Here is a 13,575-nt window from a genome sequence, read left to right on the forward strand (position 1 = left end):
ACACACACACACACGCGCGCACGCACACACGCACACACGCACACACGCAAACACACACACACACACACACACACACACACACACACACACACACACACACACACACATATCCCTCTGGGCTGTGTTTACAGTAGGGCAGCAGCAGAGGGAGTATGGCCACTGTATGTGTGGCTCAGAGGGATGTCAGCCTCCAGTCCCTAGAACAACCTCACTGTGTGTCAATAACCTTACTGTGTGTCAATAACCTCACATGTTGTCTATCTTAGCCACACCAACAACCTTTACCCACTCTCACAGTCCTTCCCTCATTCACCTCTGTATGTTCCTGTACGCTTTTCTTCTATTTACAATATTCTCCTTTTTATTTCAGCTCTGTACGGTTCAGTGTATTAAATAACCAGACAACTCAAGTCTCAAGGTGTAAGTTAAATTCAATCCAAAAGGAGTCCCATTTGTCTGCATGATGAAGGCATTGGCAGGAGGAAGGGGGAGGCACATTGAGCAAGAAGAAAGAAAAGCTGGGATTGAGCTTGTCTAATGTTTCCAAAATGGCTAACTGCGAACGGTTCTATAATTGATACGTGGACCCCAGAGGGCATGACTCCTGTCAGATCAACCACAGAGACGGACTGCCAGGACCGCACACTGCAGGGAATACTGCTGGGTAATTAGCCCTGTTTAACCATTTCCTGATTTGAAGAACATAAAGAGCGGGGCCACAATCACATGAACAATAGACGATCACTTAGCCCAAACCCTCAAAGTAAGTATTCAACCGTTGTTAACATTTAAGTGAAAATGCCCAATATCAAAACTGAACCATATGACTTGTGCCTCACCTGCAGTCCAGTGCAAGTGAACAGTGTTCTGTTCAGCTAGTTTCAACAGGTTAACAGTGTTCTGTTCAGCTAGTTTCAACAGGTTAACAGTGTTCTGTTCAGCTAGTTTCAACAGGTTAACAGTGTTCTGTTCAGCTAGTTTCAACAGGTTAACAGTGTTCTATTCAGTCAGTTTCAGCAGGTTAACAATGTTCTATTCAGTCAGTTTCAGCAGGTTAACAATGTTCTATTCAGTCAGTTTCAGCAGGTTAACAGTGTTCTATTCAGTCAGTTTCAGCAGGTTAACAATGTTCTATTCAGTCAGTTTCAGCAGGTTAACAGTGTTCTGTTCTGCTAGTTTCAGCAGATTGCACAAGAAGCAGCAGCTCAAAACGGAAATATATCTATCTACACAGTGTTTAACTTGTTATTCTTCTGGTAACATTATATAGAGTCAAATCAAATCAAATTGTTTTAGTCACATGCGCCGAAGGGAGAGGAATAGGAATGGTGGGGGTGTAGCACTGTACATTCAGAATCATAATCAAATCAAATGTCACATGCATAGACCTAGACCTTACAGTGAAATGCTTAAATGCTTCTTCTTAAGAAGAAGAAGAAATAAAAGGAACAAGTCATTTAAGAACAGCAGTAAAATAACAACAGCGAGACTACATACAGGGTGTACCGGTACAGAGTCAATACAGAGTTAGTCGAGGTAATTGAGGTAATATGTACATGTAGGTAGAGTTATTAGAGTGACCATGCATAGATGATAACAACAGAGAGTAGCAGCAGTGTAAAAGAGGGTCTTGGGGGGGGGGGGGGGGGGGGGGGGGGTAGCCATTTGGGTAGCCATTTGGTCCAGGAGTCTTAGACCGAGACTTGGAGCTCCGGTACCGCTTGCCGTGCGGCAACAGAGAGAACAGTCTATGACTAGAGTGACTGGAGTCTTTGACCATTTTTAGGGCCTTCCTCTGACACCGCCTGGTAGAGAGGTCCTGGATGGCAGGATACTTGGCCCCAGTGATGTACTGGGCCATACGCCATACCCTCAAATATATTAATGTGCATAAAATGCTTCACAATAAACCATAACATTTCAAGGTGTATTATATCTGTGCATGTGCATGGTTTCTCTTCATGCTGTGTGCAGCGTAGTAGCCAGGGCACCGAAACAGCCCGAGAAGTTGAGACTGGTGCCTCAACACTCTTAGTTGTTGCAGAAGTTGACCCATTACGCTATTTACTTTCTGCATCTACATCATATCGCTGAGTCTACCTTTAAGTGCCAACACATTTTGTAATATGGTCAGAACCAAAACATTTTGTGAAATAGTCAGAACCAAGACATTTTGTGGCATGGTCAGAACCAAGACATTTTGTGGCATGGTCAGAACCAAGACATTTTGTGGCATGGTCAGAACCAAGACATTTTGTGGCATGGTCAGAACCAAGACATTTTGTGGCATGATCAGAACCAAGACATTTTGTGGCATGGTCAGAACCAAGACATTTTGTGGCATGGTCAGAACCAAGACATTTTGTGAAATAGTCAGAACCAAGACATTTTGTGGCATGGTCAGAACCAATACATTTTGTGGCATGGTCAGAACCAAGACATTTTGTGGCATGGTCAGAACCAAGACATTTTGTGAAATGGTCAGAACCATGACATTTTGTGAAACAGTGGTCATACTGTGATGTGTTCATGTGACTGTGTTCCAGTGTGCTCCAAAGGAAGTCAGACAGCCACATGACTACTCACTTGGAGTGAAGTGCTACCTTCTCACTTCAACCGTGTCCATTTCCATGCTGTGGCCCCAACAAAACAAAAAGACATTGTGACGAGTCATCAATAATTTATGGAAGGCTGGACAAGGAGCTCAATGCCACCTCGACACAATGGCCATGACAGGATGAAGAGGATCCCCCCCCACCAGCCTCGGCCTGCCGCCACAGATCATCATTATCATTGTTTAGACTTGCTTCTGACTTAGAGAAACACACAGCGTTAATGAAATAAGCCATTTATTTTCTACTGCAGTTTTACGAGGACTCGGGGCTCCTATTTGGTCCAAAACAACCACCAGCATCCCTAAATAAATGGTATAGCCAAATTGGGACTGCAATGAACACTAATTAAATGAAAGCACATTGTTGACCCAGACGATCATATGTCAGTGACGGTGCAGATTAGTGCAGTGATGCCATGTTTGACCTTTAAATGTAAACCCTTTGTGTATGCCGCGTAAAGCTAGTTTAAAACATTTAAACATGGCATCACTGTCTTGGTTCTGACCATTTAGCCTTGTTTCTGCCTTAGAGAAACAAACAGTGACGCTGCAGATTAGTTCAGTGATGCCACGTTTAACGTTTAAATGTAAACCCTTTGGGTTTGCTGTGTAAAGCTAGCTGCGACCAAATAGGAGCCCTAAATTCTCGTAAAACTGTAGTAGGAAATAAATTGGGTATTTCGTTAGTGCTGTTTGTTTCTCTAAGCCAGAAACAAGGCCTAAAGGATCAGAACCAAGACAGTGATGCCACGGTTAACGTTTAAAGGTCAACACTTTGTGTTAAAATAGTTTTAAGCACCATGCACAAAGGGTTTACATTTAAAAGGTGAAAGTGGCATCACTGCACTAATCTGCAGCATCCCTGTTTGTCTCTCTAAGCCAGCAACAAGTACGAGAGAAAATGCTTTGTGATTGTCCAGAGTTAGCTCTGCATTTAATTTTGTTTAACAGTATGTGTAATCACTGACTGGGACTGGCTTTTGACTTGAATCCAGACCACATATCGCTATAGTCTGACTCTGGCCACTATAGTCCTCTACAAATTGTATTTCGTTTTTTTACCTTTAATAGAGAGTCATTAGTGTTTTATGTTGACTTGCTATACTATCTGATCGGAAAAGAGGCGGTACTAAATTGCGGTACTCGTCTCTTCTTCTACATTTTGTTTTGTTGAAAAAAATAACGACTTAGTCGGCTACAGCGGAATCATATTATTTGCTCCCTCTTTCTTTCCCACTTTGTTATTTCTTCACCTCTGTCTCCCTCTCACTTATTCACTCTTTCAAAAACACAGACAAAAAAAACTCTAAGAAAAGTCATTATGTCTGTAAACGATCCAAATCAGTCATATCGAAATCACGTGTATCGGTGGGTAAACCCTGGGTGCTTTGTGCTCCCACCTGGCTGCAGGTAAGCAGGTTGCACAGGTAGGCATTTAACAAGCCCTCCACAGGGCTGTCTGCCCCACTTAACACCTGACATACCCCCTCCATGCCGACCTCTGACCCCCGACCCCTGAGTGACAGCCAAGGAGACGTCTCTTAGATACTTTCCTTTCTCCGCACCCTCTTCTTTTCTTCTTGTCCGCTCAGTGAGTGCTGCAGAGTGAGACAAGGTGAAAGGTATCCTACCGGTTTCAAGAGGGGGGCTGCACAGGTGTTCATGCCTCCACACCTCTCAAGTTCAAAAGACTCCTTAGCAACCAGGGTAACAGTCAAACAATGTCCCTCCCCCACCTCTCTCGAACTCCCTAAGGGGACAGTGTCCTCTGTTTTACTGTCAGCCTAGGGAGGAAGACAGAATAGAGTAGTTTGCTTTAAAATGAATGATTTATGTGTACAATGTTGTATACCCTTATCCTCGATCTATGCTCTATCTCAGTCACTGACAACGGAAATACATACAGCAAATACCTGCACATACAGTACATTAGAATAATACCTTACACACAGATCTCACAGACAGGGTCATGCTTATCCCCCTGTATCACATTGGTCCCTCACCTAAGATCTTGATTTTTTTCTTGGACCGTCCACATTTCCCGGCTCCTGCAGGTTTATGGGTTCCCCAAAAATGGGAGCTGGTCCAAGCATTACTAGTAACATTAGTGTCAGTAATTTAATGCTCAGGTGTGAATGGATTCTCAAACAAGCCGGGGAGGCCCCCGGCGAGGCCTGCGTCGGACCTCCAGGGCCAGCGGCAGGTTTAAATAAATACGCCGCTGAGCAGACATGTCGGCAGCTGGGGCCCGATATGGCCGCCGCTGTTTGTGTTGTGGCTTTGCTGGGGCGCTGAGGAGAGAGAGCTGAGGAGAGCCCAGCAGCCTGCTCCTACCATGTTTCCTGGGAGAAGTGAGTAAAAAAACCTGAGGAGAGAAATAAGTGGAACCTGAAAACTAGACTGTGTGCTATGTGCAGTTGCATGTGTGTGGGCAGCTTATGAGATCTAATGGTTTCTGTGTCAATGTTATCATTTAGTGCAGCTCTCGTGAATTCGCTTCCTCAAGCCAACCCCTGATATTTGCTGTGATTTTTTATGCAGTTGTACAACCCTCTTCCCTTGATCAGCCACTGACCGTTTGTGTATATGACATGTCATTAGGGCTGGACGATATATCAAATTCATTTGATTAAATATAATGTATGTTTTGGCGCTATATTCCAAATTCCTGCCTGTCTAGCAAGAATCAAGTTTATTTCCATTTTTGGTTTTTATGAGCGTTTATGTCCACTTGTTCTTATGGTTCTCTGTTGGGTCTCGTCTCCTTTGCTCCTTCTGCTGTGACTGTGCACCTTCTCATTTACACACCAAGCCCCTCCACCACACAATAAGCCCCACCCAAAAAAATCAAGATATACAGTACTAGTCAAAAGTTCAGACACACCTACTCATTCAAGGGTTTTTCTTTATTTTTACTATTTTCTACATTGTTTTGATGTCTTCACTGTTATTCTACAATGAAATAACACATTTTGAATCATGTAGTAATCAAAAAAGTGTTAAACAAATTGAGATTCTTCAAAGAAGCCACCCTTTGCCTTGATGACAACTTTGCAAACTCTTGGCACTCTCTCAACCAGCTTTATAAGGTAGTCACCTGGAATGCATTTCAATTAACAGGTCTGCCTTGTTAAAAGTTAATTTGTGGAATTTCTTTCCTTTTAATGCATTTGTCACGTTCTGACCTTATTTCCTTTATTATGTCTTTGTGTTAGTTTGGTCAGGGCGTGAGTTGGGGTGGGTAGTCTATGTTCTTTTTTCTTTGTTGTATTTCTGTGTTCGGCCTGGTATGGTTCTCAATCAGAGGCAGCTGTCGATCGTTGTCTCTGATTGAGAATCATACTTAGGTAGCCTGTTTTCCCCATTTTGGTTGTGGGTGATTATTTTCTGTCAGTGTTTCTTCATTACCTTACAGGACTGTTCGTTTGTCGTTTTTGTTGTTTTGTTCGGTGTTCAGTTGTTTATTAAAATAATAAAACAACTGGTGTGTTCAGTTGTTTTATTACCACGCTGCGCATTGGTCCTCCTCTCTTTCTCCAGACGACAACCGTTACAATGTTTGAGCCAATCAGTTGTGCTGTGACAAGGTAGGGTTGGTATACAGAAGATAGCCCTATTTGGTAAAATATCAAGTCCATATTATGGCAAGAACAGCTCAAATAACCAACGAGAAATGACATTACTTTAAGACATGAAGGTCAGTCAAGGCGGCACATTTTAAGAACTTTGAAAGTTTCCTCAAGTGCAGTCTCAAAAACCATAAAGCGCCATGATGAAACTGGCTCAACTGTTCAGAGGAGACTGTGTGAATCAGGCCATCATGGTCAAATTGCTGCAAAGAAACCACTACTAAAGGACACCAATAAGAAGAAGAGATTTGTTTGGACCAAGAAACACGAGCAATGGACATTAGACCGGTGGAAATCTGTCCTTCGGTCTGATGAGTCCAAATTTGAGATAGTAAGTTCCAACCGCCATTTCTTTGTGACACGAGTAGGTGAACGGATGATCTCTGCACGTGTGGTTCCCACCATGAAGCACAGAGGAGGAAGTGGGATTGTGGCAGGATGATTTGCTGGTGACACTGTCAGTGATTTATTTAGAATTCAAGGCACTCTTAACCAGCATGGCTACCACATCATTCTGCAGTGATATGCCACCACATCTGGTTTGCGCTGCGTGGGACTATCATTTGTTTTTCAACAAGACCATGACAAGTGCTCAGCATATGTGGGAACTCCTTCAAGACTGTTGTAAAAGTATTCCTCGTGAAGCTGGCTGAGAGAATGCGAAGAGTGTGCAAAGTTGTCATCAAGGCAAAGGGTGGCTACTTTGAAGAATCTCAAATATAAAATATATTTTAATTTGTTAAACACTTTTTTTGGTTACTACATGATTCCATATGTGTTATTTCATAGTTTTGATGTCTTCACTATTATTCTACAATGTAAAAAAATGGTAAAAATAAAGAGAAAAAAAAATCCTACATGTCATATTTAGCAGGATATCCTAAACTAGTTGTAAAGGATGGGGCTTGCTTATCTTCTGGTAATTCACCAAACACAGGTTAATGATGTCTCTATGGCATATTATATTATAGGTACAAGACCATCTGTATGGATTGCAAATGTATTAACAGTGATGGGATGAAAACATTAGATAAGACATTTAATGCAACAGGCGTATATATTAGTTTGATGTTATCAGGGATTTTAAGCTTGCAAGTTTCTATGCATGTTTGAAACATATGGCATAGTCGGTAAGGGAGAGAAAGAGATGGACAGAGAGAGAGAGAGATCATGGGGAGGAGGAGGAGGAGACCAGATGGGGCTGGGAGGGATGGTTTACGGATTAAGAGCTCAAAGAAAAGCAAAAAAGAAGGATCAGTTTCAAATATTTCTTTCCAGCCTGCCAGAAATCCTTACTTGATGGTCGAACTGTCATTAAAAGACTAGAGCTGTTGATTCCTTCAGGCTCTCGGCCAAAGATGGTATAAAGAAAGTGCACTTCTAAGTCCTGGGCTAAATCCACTGAATCCACAGAGAGCCCAGAAAGACACCTGCAGGATATATGATACTGTATATTTTATTCAATTTGTAAGGGTCAAGTGAATTACTATCATTATGCATTTGCTCAGCACTGTAGACACCCTTATTGAGCCATCTGTTTTCCTTACAACACTACTGTTGCTTTTCCATGGATACATTTATAGAGATATAGAGGTATAGCGGTATAGCGGTATAGAGGTATAGAAGTATAAAGATATAGAGGTATAAACATGTAGGTATAGACATGTAGCGGTATAGAAGTATAGAGGTATAGAGGTATAGAAGTCTAGAGGTATAGAGGTATAGAAATATAGAGGTATAGAGATATAGAAATATAGAGGTATAGAGATATAGAAATATAGAGGTATAGAGGTATAGAAATATAGAGGTATAGAGATATAGAAATATTGAGGTATAGAGATTCAGAGATTCTGAGTATTTAATAGTCACATGTACTGGGTTGCAGGTGTGATTGCAGGGTACAGTGAAAATCTTACGTGCCGAGCTCCCTCATGCAGGACTAGGTGAAATAAATAATGAAAATTGTATTAAAAAATTGAAATAGCACAATATACAACATAAGAACTATGTTAGTGATGAATAAATAAATGTCCATTGGGGTGGAGGCAGAATAGAGACTGTTGAGGGTGTGTGGAGGGGGGGGGGGGGGGGGGGGGAATTGAAGGGGTGTGGGAAAATAAAAACTATAAAAATGTGAATAAAAAAATCATGAATATACGTATTAACAACTGCAACAGTAATGAATGTTGTTGGGGTGGGGGCAGAGTAAAAGTCTGTTGGGGGGGTGGGGGGAAAATGTCCATAGGGGGTGCCGCATGTAAAGTAAGTGACCGTTGAGAGGGTGTGGGGGGGAAATGTCCACAGGGGTAATAGCAGGGGGGAGGGAGGGGGCAGATAGCTGACTAGTGGTGGCTATTCAGCAGCCTGATGATCTGGGATTAGAAACTATTGTCCAGTCTTCCAGTTTTTTCCATGATGCTCCTGTACTACTCGCGTTCAGCTGCACGTATCACCCTCTGAAGCGACTTGCAGTCCGCTGTGGTGGAGTTGCCATACCAGGCTGTGATGCAGCCCGACAGTATGCTCTCGATGGTGCTCCTCTAGAACACTGTGAGGGCCCCCGTGGACAGGCCACATTTTTTCACAGTCGCTGTCGTGCCTTCTTCACTAAGGTGTCTGTGTGGTTAGACCATTTCAGCTTCTCTGAGATGTGTTAGCCAAGGAATTTGAATTGTTGACCATCTCCACGGTGGCCCCGTTGATGAGGATGGGGGCGTGTCCAGCCTGGTTCCTCCTAAATTCCACAATCAGCTCCTTTGTTTTGCTAACTTTGAGGGAGAGGTTGTTTACCTGGCACCACGCCGTCAGAGTGCCTACCTCCTCCCTGTAGGCCGTCTCGTCGTTGTATAGTGGTATACAAGTATGGATACAGGTATAGATGTGTTGACAGTAAGCATATTGTTTTAAGCAAGTCCCAGAACCAACTGCATAGGCCTACAGGAAATATGTTGAATGGATCCCTGTCTGTCTCAAAATGTTACTTTTGTAAATCCTACTAATAAGACTAATTACATCAATAGTTTGTTAATTCCTTATAATCTGGAGGCGAAATAAACACACACTTGTTTAATTAGGTTATTAAATTATTGCATCTGAACTCCTAGACTGTGCGGCTCTCCTTTTCTTTAACACGTAGGTATAACATCCGGCTTGTGATACTGTTTTTTCTACTTTTCCTCGTTTCATGAAAGAAGGGCAAAGACTGGGCTTTGTCAGCTAAGTAAGTACATGCCATGCATTCTACTAAAACACACCTGAAAACATTACACCCTGGTACAAAAGGAGCTAATTTTGTTGTCATAGCTTGGCCCACTGAGCTGAAACCTGTTAGACCCATGTTTTTATTGCTGCTTTGCTCGGATGGAAGTGGGGGAGAGGTGGTGGTGATCGGCTCTGCTGTTGTGGAACTTCAGCGCATTCTCGTCTACATAAACTTGACTAGACGGACATGGTAACATCAAGACCACCATAATTACCATCTCCACAATCCTGTCAGTTACCAGTTACCTCTCTGCGGTTGTCTGAGATAAATACCTGGATTAGTCTATGATGATGAAAACGCCGTATTTTGGTTAAACATGTAGTTAAGAAGTCATTTGTAATCTTCTCCCATAAGCGTAAATGATACTGGGTTTCTCCCATAACCATATGATACTGTTTCTCCCATAACCGTATGATACTGTTTCTCCTATAACCGTATGATACTGGGTTTCTCCCATAACCGTATGATACTGGGTTTCTCCCATAACCGTATGATACTGGGTTTCTCCCATAACCGTATGATACTGTTTCTCCCATAACCGTATGATACTGGGTTTCTCCCATAACCGTATGATACTGTTTCTCCCATAACCGTATGATACTGGGTTTCTCCCATAACCGTATAATACTGGGTTTCTCCCATAACCGTATGATACTGGGTTTCTCCCATAACCGTATGATACTGTTTCTCCCATAACCGTATGATACTGTTTCTCCCATAACCGTATGATACCGTTTCTCCCATAACCGTATGATACCGTTTCTCCCATAACCGTATGACACTGGGTTTCTCCCATAACCGTATGATACTGTTTCTCCCATAACCGTATGATACCGTTTCTCCCATAACCGTATGACACTGGGTTTCTCCCATAACCGTATGATACTGGGTTTCTCCCATAACCGTATGATACCGTTTCTCCCATAACCGTATGATACCGTTTCTCCCATAACCGTATGACACTGGGTTTCTCCCATAACCGTATGATACTGGGTTTCTCCCATAACCGTAAGATACTGGGTTTCTCCCATAACCGTATGACACTGGGTTTCTCCCATAACCGTATGATACTGGGTTTCTCCCATAACCGTATGATACTGGGTTTCTCCCATAACCATATGATACTGGGTTTCTCCCATAACCGTATGACACTGGGTTTCTCCCATAACCGTATGATACTGGGTTTCTCCCATAACCGTATGACACTGGGTTTCTCCCATAACCGTATGATACCGTTTCTCCCATAACCGTATGACACTGGGTTTCTCCCATAACCGTATGACACTGGGTTTCTCCCATAACCGTATGATACTGGGTTTCTCCCATAACCGTATGATACTGTTTCTCCCATAACCGTATGATACTGGTTTTCTCCCATAACCGTATGATACTGGGTTTCTCCCATAACCGTATGATACTGGGTTTCTCCCATAACCGTATGATACTGGGTTTCTCCCATAACCGTATGACACTGGGTTTCTCCCATAACCGTATGATACTGGGTTTCTCCCATAACCGTATGACACTGGGTTTCTCCCATAACCGTATGATACTGGGTTTCTCCCATAACCGTATGACACTGGGTTTCTCCCATAACCGTATGATACTGGGTTTCTCCCATAACCGTATGATACTGGGTTTCTCCCATAACCGTATGACACTGGGTTTCTCCCATAACCGTATGATACTGGGCTTCTCCCATAACCGTATGATACTGGGTTTCTCCCATAACCGTATGATACTGGGTTTCTCCCATAACCGTATGATACTGTTTCTCCCATAACCGTATGATACTGGGTTTCTCCCATAACCGTATGATACTGTTTCTCCCATAACCGTATGATACTGTTTCTCCCATAACCGTATGATACTGGGTTTCTCCCATAACCGTATGATACTGTTTCTCCCATAACCGTATGATACTGGGTTTCTCCCATAACCGTATGATACTGTTTCTCCCGTAACCGTATGATACTGTTTCTCCCATAACCGTATGATACTGGGTTTCTCCCATAACCGTATGATACTGGGTTTCTCCCATAACCGTATGATACTGGGTTTCTCCCATAACCGTATGATACCGTTTCTCCCATAACCGTATGATACTGTTTCTCCCATAACCGTATGATACTGGGTTTCTCCCATAACCGTATGATACTGGGTTTCTCCCATAACCGTATGATACTGGGTTTCTCCCATAACCGTATGATACTGGGTTTCTCCCATAACCGTATGATACTGTTTCTCCCATAACCGTATGATACTGGGTTTCTCCCATAACCGTATGATACTGGGTTTCTCCCATAACCGTATGATACTGGGTTTCTCCCATAACCGTATGATACTGGGTTTCTCCCATAACCGTATGATACTGGGTTTCTCCCATAACCGTATGATACTGGGTTTCTCCCATAACCGTATGATACTGTTTCTCCCATAACCGTATGATACTGTTTCTCCCATAACCGTATGATACTGTTTCTCCCATAACCGTATGATACTGTTTCTCCCATAACCGTATGATACTGGGTTTCTCCCATAACCGTATGATACTGGGTTTCTCCCATAACTGTATGATACTGGGTTTTGGTATCTACACATATCATCTGAATCTGGCATTGAGCCAGTAGTGTGTAGCACATGCACTGTAGATTATTCAATTACTGTCTGTGTCCAATAGAATGTTCCCCTATTCTGTCCTGAGATAGACATTTGCAACTTGGACAACCCAAGGTAATTCAAAACAGCTTTTTGCAAAACACACATACACACTGCACTAGCCATCACATTATGGGGGGGCTCAGATCAAATGATGGTGGTGAGAAGGCCATGGCCACCTTTGTTATTCTGACCATTGTGTTTAATCTTGGGCAAAACTCTGGGAGTGGGATAGCAGAACCCAATCCTTCAGTCTATGGATAGCAGAGCCAGAGAGGAGCAGAAGAATGGCAGAGAGTTAGGGTGTTCCCTGTATCAGACACTCTGAGAGGTCAACCTTTGGATCATCCCAAGTCGTTCATCAAATATTTAGCTCCTCTGTCACTCGTCAACACCCAGGCAGGCCATACCTGGATGAGACAGTCCCTTTTCACAGCTGCTGAGTAGATGCCATTGGATAGGTTAATTGAGGAAGCTTACCAGGCGTATTGCATCAGAGTAACCGTTCACTCTGCGCTGCTCTTGGTATAAACCTGAAGATAACAGGTAGAAGATTAGCCTAGTCCCAGATCTGTTTATGCTGTCTTGCCAACTGCTACAGTCATTGTCATGCCAACCAACCATAAGAGTTGGCAATACAGCAGATCTGGGACCAGGCAAAGATAAGATTTGTTGCTGGAATTATCTGGCTCTCACTGATAGCTTGACATGCTACAAAGTTTCTGGTTTCCACCAGGGTAAACAAACACTAAAAAACATTGTTACTCTTTTGGAACCCAAATTCCTTTCATCCCTTTGATAAAAGATTTCCTGACCATTGTCAACTTGTTATTCCCTCATTGCATTGACTAAGGGTTCATATTCCTTCCATTGGGGATTGATACCTCAAGTTCTTTTGTGAATGTGTTTTGGAGAGTGGAGAAATACAAATATGTGGAGATACAGAGAGGAGCCCCGCCAGGCACTACCCACACCTTCACCACTTCTTTATTGTGCCAGTTTAGGGATTAGTTACCAGATACGACAGATTTCAATGACCACGAATTTCCAAACATCAGAACATCAGAACATAATGGAGGGACCTTTAAGTGGTAGTAAGTCCTGTCAGCAGAACAAAAGGTGCAGAAAATATTTTTGTGTCGACTATAACAACGATAATGTTTCAGGTGACATTCTCCCGCGATACACCTGAGACAGGTGACTTTTGCGTTGGGAGGATTATCTGTTATGGAGTATGGAGAAGTCCCCATTGTGACAGGCCAAGGATATGAATAACCAAAGAGTTGGCTGCGAATAGGGGGAAGACGCTGGCACTGAACATCCCGAAAGATAACAATGTATGCCAATCAAAACTATAAGCATGAATTAATAAACAAGTAAAAAAATACTTTAGGGGTACCTCTAAGTACTCC

The 13,575-nt window shown here is 42.7% G+C and overlaps 1 long non-coding RNA gene across 1 annotated transcript; it reads left to right on the forward strand.

Moving 5' to 3' along the window:
- The first annotated feature begins 210 nt into the window (after positions 1-210).
- Positions 211-6,095, forward strand: LOC149978330 (uncharacterized). The gene is made up of 2 exons (XR_016486342.1): positions 211-763; positions 2,547-6,095. It is a non-coding gene; the product is annotated as an uncharacterized LOC149978330 (long non-coding RNA).
- Positions 6,096-13,575: the final 7,480 nt, after the last annotated feature.

Source organism: Oncorhynchus mykiss, chromosome 14 (genome assembly GCF_057628025.1).
Source record: "Oncorhynchus mykiss isolate SJ-2025 chromosome 14, ASM5762802v1, whole genome shotgun sequence".
NCBI classification, from domain to species: domain Eukaryota; kingdom Metazoa; phylum Chordata; class Actinopteri; order Salmoniformes; family Salmonidae; genus Oncorhynchus; species Oncorhynchus mykiss.